General features: G+C 42.4%; 1 pseudogene; it reads right to left on the bottom strand.

Moving 5' to 3' along the window:
* Window positions 1-598: 598 nt before the first annotated feature.
* LOC100994009 (membrane protein BRI3-like) lies at window positions 599-989 on the bottom strand (annotated as a pseudogene).
* Window positions 990-7,483: the final 6,494 nt, after the last annotated feature.

The raw sequence follows: 7,483 nt of genomic DNA, 5'->3' as shown, positions 1-7,483 counted from the left end.
CGAACTCCTGACCTTATGATCCGCCGACTTCAGCCTCCTAAAGTGCTGGGATTACAGGCGTGAGCCACTGTGCCTGGCCAAGCAGTGCTTTATTGAGTTGTCATTAACCTTGGGAGGAAGCAGCAGAGCTGCCTCTCCATGCTCCAGGAAACCGCGGCTTGCAGGTACCACATCTATCCCATCTCACTTTACAGAAAAGTCCTGAGGCTGGGCGTGGTGGCTCATGCCTGTAATCCCAGCACTTTTGGAGGGCAAGGCGGACAGATCACCTGAGCTCGGGAGTTCAAGACCAGTCTGTCCAGCATGGTGAAACCCAGTCTTTACTAAAAATACAAAAATTAGCCGGGCGTGGTGGTTGGTGCCTGTAGTCCCAGCTACTCTGGAGGCTGAGGCAGGAGAATCGCTTGAACTTGGGAGGTAGAGGTTGCGGTGAGCCGAGATCATGCCATTGCACTCCAGCCTGGATGACAAGAATGAAACTCTGACTCAAACAACAACATCAACAACAACAAAAAAACAGTTCTGAAGCTTAATTATATAAAACTACTATACACGAAATTTACATTAGAAAAAGAGAACTGGGTGTAGGAAAGCCGGGTGTGGTGTCCTCTTTAAGCGAAGGTCTCTCCGCAGTTGGGGCATCTTCGCTTCCTCAAGGCAAAACGGCAGATGAAACCAAAGGGGAACAGGATGATGACCAAGAAAATGCCCAGGAAGCTGAAGCAGTCCTCCAGCACCCCCGACCCTGCAGACGGGACAGCTTCCCATGACCATGATGGAGTTGGCAGGGTACCAGGTGGTGGTCTGGCTGTGGATGTTGTAGACCCTGGGGTGGCGGGTGGGTACCCCTGTGACGAGGTAGGGGTAGGGCCTTGGCGGGGGCTGGCAGGGGTGGCGCCATAGCTGTGCAGGCAGCATGCATAGTTGAACTGGATGGACTCCAGGTTGTAGGCCAGAGGCCGCTTCTGCAGCAGAGGTTTGTGGTCCATGGCAGACCCACTCAGCTCAGTCGGCCCCAGTGGGGACCCTAATCTTGAGGAGCTTCCTCACAGATGTGTGCTGATCAGTACCTGCATAAGGGATGGAGGGATCCACTCACTGCAGATCCGCAGAGTTCTCCTTCCCCCACTCCTCTTCAGCACTGTGTTCTGCAAACCCTGGCTGCGTTGGCCTCCCCATACTCCCGACAATGTCTCCTCAACTCATTGACAACCCAGGTATATTCTCTATGCTGTAGTCTGGAAACTCTAGGCAGGAAGCTGGGTCAATCATTAGGCTCATTTGTTTTCCTGCTCTCAGGGATTACTGCTCTGTTCTGTTATTCAATGTCTGAAAACCATTGTTTCAAATACATATTTTTTGCTGTTTTAGTTATTTAAGGCCAGAGAGTTAATCTGGTCCTGTTACTCCATCTTTTTTACAGAAAGTACTAGGTGTGAGGGCAGGGTTGGGGTGGCAAGTAATTTAGAACTATTTGTCACAAATAAGCATTTTGGCACAACAGCAAAGCTGGAAAGTGCGCCTAATACGACCACTGCTCCCCACCATCAGATATGTGCTTTTTACGCCTTTTAAAGTGGTAACATTGAGCTCATGCACAATTACATAATGCAAAGTACTAGCCGTGCTATTTCATAAAAATAAAGAGCAAAAGTATATATTAGCTCCCAAAATTATATTTGGTGATTTATGCTTCAGTATTTTATCTTACTTCAAAATTACCCAGCCATCCAAAGATTATCTATTAATTAATTCAATTTACTATAGTCCAAAGACTTAATTTAACTAAAGATTTTAGGTATTATGCTTAATCTAACACATTACAAAATATAATTAATGCTGATATAAAAACATGTATCAGAATTATAATTCAGCCAGGCGCAGTGGCTCACACCTGTAATCCCAGCACTTTAGGAGGCTGAGGGGGGTGGATCACTTGAGTTCAGGAGTTCAAGACCAGCCTGAGAAACGTAGCAAAACCTTATCTCTACTAAAAATACAAAAATTAGCTGGGCATGGTGGCACGTGCCTGTGGTCCCAACTACTCGGGAGGCTGAGGTGGGAGGATCACCTCAGCCTAAGGAGGTTGAGGCTGCAGTGAACTGAGAGTGCACCAGTGCACTCCATCTTGGGTGACAGAGTGAGACCTGCCTCAAAAAAATAAAGAAAGAAATTATAATTCAGTGTCATTGATTGTATTATTTTATCTTTTCAGTATTCTTAAACATTATGTGGAGTATAATGTTATCTGATCGATAAATAGTATAAGTTTAGGAAGCTCAGATTAACTAGTCTCTTCATTAGAAAACAAACAATCTTATTTTTAAAAATTATATGTTTGTATTATACTCCATACTGATAAAATTGAGGAAAGGCAATGCTGTTTTTTAAAACATTATCAAACTAATTTGTCTAAGGATTCTGGTGATCTTTGAACTCAGCTTCTTATATCAAAATGCTCCTGAGCAAAACCTTCTATGAGAATACTTTGTTATTTTTTTTTTCTTGGCACTTCCTGAGTAGTGTATTACAAGTTTCATTTCTTTATTTTCAAGGACTTCTAGGAATATTAAATTTATATAAACATTTAGTATTCTCCATAAACCAATAAAATCAGAGCTCTTTTTTAAAAAATCATAATCTAATTTATTAATACTTTATACCCTAATTTACTAATATTTCATCTTCCATCCAAAAGAGGTAAAGGCTGTTTCAATTGCAGACACATGGACATCAGAGAGCACGCAGTTCAGTTCTACAATCTCATCCACAGGTCAAAAGTCAGCTTGGTAACACAATAACACTCTGGCCAGATCTCAAAGAGTTGTTCTCCTTTTCAGTGAGCAGTAAATATTGTTTTAATTGGCTTGCATTCACAATAGACAAACAGAAACAAAAAAGACTAACAAACCATATTTTCTGTTTGTCATATTTCACCCAATGGAAAATAGTTCCTCATCATCCTAAGAGAGATCACCAAGGGGACAGGCAATAAAACCAGGCTCTTAATTATTGCTGCCAACAGTGAGGAATTAATTATCAGTCGTGTTCAGAACCCAGAGAGCCTCAGGTTCTCGTATACATAGTGGGTGCCTGATGACCAGTCTGGTAGTGCATTACACACAACTTCCTTGAACATGCTGTAGAAAAAGACATGGCTCACACCACTATTTTCTAAGAACACATGAATATATGAGGTGCTCTCTTGATTATGAAGCCAAGACTGGCCTAGTGGTTCATTAGCAGAGGTGTGCTGTGGCCGGGCCCCACTGGCTCATGAGAGACGACTGTGCTCAGCTCTTCCTAACTCTGCATTCAGTGATGTCACATTGGTAGGTTAAAAGAGTCCATGTTACCAGTATTGATAGCACAGAATTTAATAAATGTTGAAAATCGGCCCCTCCCGCCACCTCAAAGTGAAGCAGCTGTGTTGTCTGGGATGACACCTGAAGTTCTTGGTTTCACAGCCAAGGAAATCAAGGATGTGGACACACCAAGGGTGAAGTTTAGAACAGAAATTTAATAGGTGAAAGAAAGAACAGCTTTCTGCAATAGAGAGGAGTCTTGGAAAAGGGTCGCCTTTTTTTTACAGTTGAATGCAAAGGCTTTTATAAGAAACCCATGAGGGCTGGGCATCTCATTTGCATAAGGTGCAAACTTCTGGGGGCCCCACCCCATCCTCCTAATGCACATGCAGGCCCTTAGCTTGAGTTACTCTATATTCCTTTGTTCCCCTTACTGTGCACGTGTTAGGGGATAGAATTTTCCATTGCAGGCATACCTGGGCAAGTCACTTGAGTAGCCTTTCTTATCTGGGTGGCTGTGGGCACGTCTTAGGCAAGCCCCCGTAAGCTCCCTTATCTGTGCCTGCAGGCTGTTCTTTTGTTTGAAATAATTCAACCGAGGACCCACCCTAACTGCCTGCCTGACTGGGTTTTTTCCTTTCTCCTCTCACGAAAGAACCAATTGTTAAACATTTACCTGCATATTATTTTTTTTTACTCACTAGTTCCTGAATCTGGGTAATGGAAAAAGAAATGGCCCAAATCACAAATTAGAAAAGACAGATTAATAGAGTTGTCCAACAAAGTAAACGAAAACAAAAACATGGAATGTTAAAAAAAAAAAAAAAGGAAGCAGAGGAACAGTCAGCCAACTCAAACTTGTGTTGCCACATACCTGGATTTCAGCAACCCATAAGGTAAATTTTTAGTCAGTTTAATTGTCTCTGCCAAGTGACTCTACCTGGACATTTCAGTGAGACCTCCAAACTGGTTTTAAAGTATAAATTGCAAAAACTAGTAACATGACTCTCACATACATATAGAATGAATATGTGTCAAAAAATTTATTCAATTTATCAATGAGAAAGCCAACAAGGGATTCAAGCTCATTCAAAGACGTATAGAAGAAATTTTCCATAAATCTGGTCAACCATTAAAGGCATTCTCCCAAGTCTCACTTAGTTTTGGCCCTTCCTAGTGCCTTTGATAGCCATCTTGTTATTACTAATCTGGTCCTTGCTTGTTTAATCTCTTGGTAAAAGTCTGTGTCTTCTAGATTACAATTCCAGATAAAGATGATGCTAACGCAAGGCTTCTAACACATCCCATCTTCTGACCCAAGAAATAAAGATATCCTGCCTTTTGTTCCCTTAGATCAGGCATCCAGAGATTTTTACACCTCCAATACTAGGCAAGGCCTACGCCCATCAAATCATCAGGCCATCACACAAACAAGAAGCTCCCCTGCCTCCCTAGAGGCTGACAGCAAGCTCTTATGAGAGAATCCTGTCTCTAAGGTCAATGTTCACTGCCAGCAGGAAGAAGTTACAGAAGAATGACCTTCAGCTGGGTGTGGTAGCTCACATCTGTAATCTCAACACTTTGGGAGGCTGAGGCAGGAGGATCTCTTGAGCCCACAAGTTCAAGACCAGCCCAGGCAACATAGCGAGACCCTGTCTCTACAAAAAATACAAAAATTAGCTAGGCATAGTGGAGTGTGACTTTGATCCCAGCTACTCAGTAGGCTGAGGTGGGAGGACAGCTTCGGCCCAGGAAGTCAAGGCTGCATTGAGCTGTGATTGCGTCACTGCACTCCAGCCTGGTTGACAGAGCGAGACCTTGTCTCTAAAAACAACAACAGCTTACATCTGTAATCCCAGCACTTTGGGAGGCCAAGGCAGGTGGATCACTTGAAGTCAGGAGTTTGAGATCAGCCTGGCCAACATGGTGAAACTCTATCTCTACTAAAAATGCAAAAATTAGCCAGGCATGGTGGCAGGTGCCTGTAATTCCAGCTACTCGGGAGGCTGAGGAAGGAGAATTGCTTGAATCAGGCAGAGAGGCAGAGGTTGAAGTGAGCCAAGATCGTGCCACAGCACTCCAGCCTGGACGACCCAGTGAGAGTCTGTCTCAAAACAAACAAAACCAAAAACAAAAAACAAAAAAACTAGCAACAACAACAACATCAACCTTTGTCCTTCATCTCCCTTTAAGATGAAGAATTGTCTCATAAGTAGAGGGGGGATTATGTTAAGGAGGCAAGAGCATAGGAGAGCCAAGGTGACACCATTTTACAATCAACTCCATCTTAAAACCAGCAAGGTGCAGTCCTTGCCAGTGAGAACCCATGATTATAAGATGTTTACAGCTAAAGAAATAGCTTAATAATGTCTGTAAGGACTGGTTCCCAAGACAATGGGTCACATGACCCTACTGATAAGACAGGAGACAGATAAAAACAGGTCACAAAACCCTGCTAGTAAACAACAGGTAGTAAACCTGTTGTTCAGGAGATAGTAAACAACAGGTAACAAGATTCTGCTGCTAAGAGAAGAGACAGTAAAGAAACCAGCCCAAACCAGCCAGAACCAAGAAGGTGATGACAGCAACCTTCACTGCTCATTATACGCTAATTATAATGCATCAGGATACTAAAAACACTCCCACCAGTGCCATGACAATTTGCAAACGCTGTGGCAACGTCCAGAAGTTACCCTATATGGTGAGGATAGGGGAGAAACCCCAGGTTTGGGGAGCTCCTCTGCCCTTTGCCAGAAAACTCATGAATAATCCACCCCTTGTTTAGCATATCATCAATAAATTGCAATAAAATAGCCAACTAGCCCCCTCCCACCCTGCTCTGCCTATGGAGCGGCCCCTCTTTTATTACTTTACTTTTTAATAAACTTGCTTTCACCTAAAAAAAAAAAGTATAGAAGAAACAGAAATATTTATAGTCAATGAAAGAAAGAATGCAAAAATAGGATTGCAAAGTTAGATACAAAGTAGTCAATTTCCTACAGAGCCTATTGGAAAATAAATATTTCATTAGCTATGAAAGCTGTAAATAATAGCTGTAATTATTATCTCACTTGAACAATCTTGTTTAAAGAGTCTGTTTCTTGCATCTTTACTTTGTCTGAGCTGGACCCTGGCAAAGAAGAGAAGGAAAATATTCATTCTGACATAGATTCCTACCCCTGAGAAAAGAAAAAAATTAGCTTCTAATAATGTTAATGTTAATTGGGATGTCTTATACAAAAATGATGTCATAGCTATTTTTCCTTGTAGATGTATCTGGTTTCTGTTATTACCAGTGACTGAGATTATAGAAAAATATGGAATAGACCAGTGTTTATCAAAATTTGAACTCACACACAAAGAATGTGTGAGCTTTAGCAACACTTTACTAAAAGCTGTATTAGTCCATTCTCGCACTGTTATAAAGAACTACCTGAGACTGGGTAATTTATAAAGAAAAGAGGTTTAATTGACTCACAGTTCTGCAGTCTGTACAGGAAGCATGGCTGGGGAGGCCTCAGGAAACTTACAATCGTGGCAGAAGGGGAAGGGGAAACAGGCACGTCACGTCCTACAGGGTTGGAGCAGGAGGAAGAGAGGGGAGATGCTACACACTTTCAAACAACCATATCTTGTGAAACTGTATCACGAGACAGCCCTAGGGAGATGGTGTTAAACCATTCGAAACTACCCCCATGATCCAATCGCCTCCCACCAGTCCTCACTACCAATGTTGGGGATTACAATTCAACATAAGATTTGGGTGGGGACACAGACCCATACCATATCAAAAATTAAAACATTGTTACTTAAGGTGAATCCTTCAATAATGTGATTATAAATACACACTTAAATGTGGGCACTGAAATCATGATAGTTTCTGGCCACAAGATGGTCATTAGAAAATGTAGGGGATAGTGAAAAAAACAGATAATATATGAACACATACATATATATAGTTTTGTTTTGTTTTGTTTGAAATGTAGCCCAGCTCTGTCATGCAGGCTGGAGTGCAGTGGCACGATCTCGGCTCACTGCAACTTCTGCCTCCCAGGTTCAAGCTATTCTCCCGCCTCAGCCTCCCGAGTAGCTGGGGATTACAGGCACCTGCCACCACGCCTGGCTGATTTTTTGTATTTTTAGTAGAGATAGGATTTCACCATGTTGGCCAGGCTGGT

Source organism: Pan paniscus, chromosome 10, assembly GCF_029289425.2.
Source record: "Pan paniscus chromosome 10, NHGRI_mPanPan1-v2.0_pri, whole genome shotgun sequence".
In the NCBI taxonomy this organism is placed as follows: Eukaryota; Metazoa; Chordata; class Mammalia; order Primates; family Hominidae; genus Pan; species Pan paniscus.
This window is presented reverse-complemented; position numbering and strand designations above follow the sequence as displayed.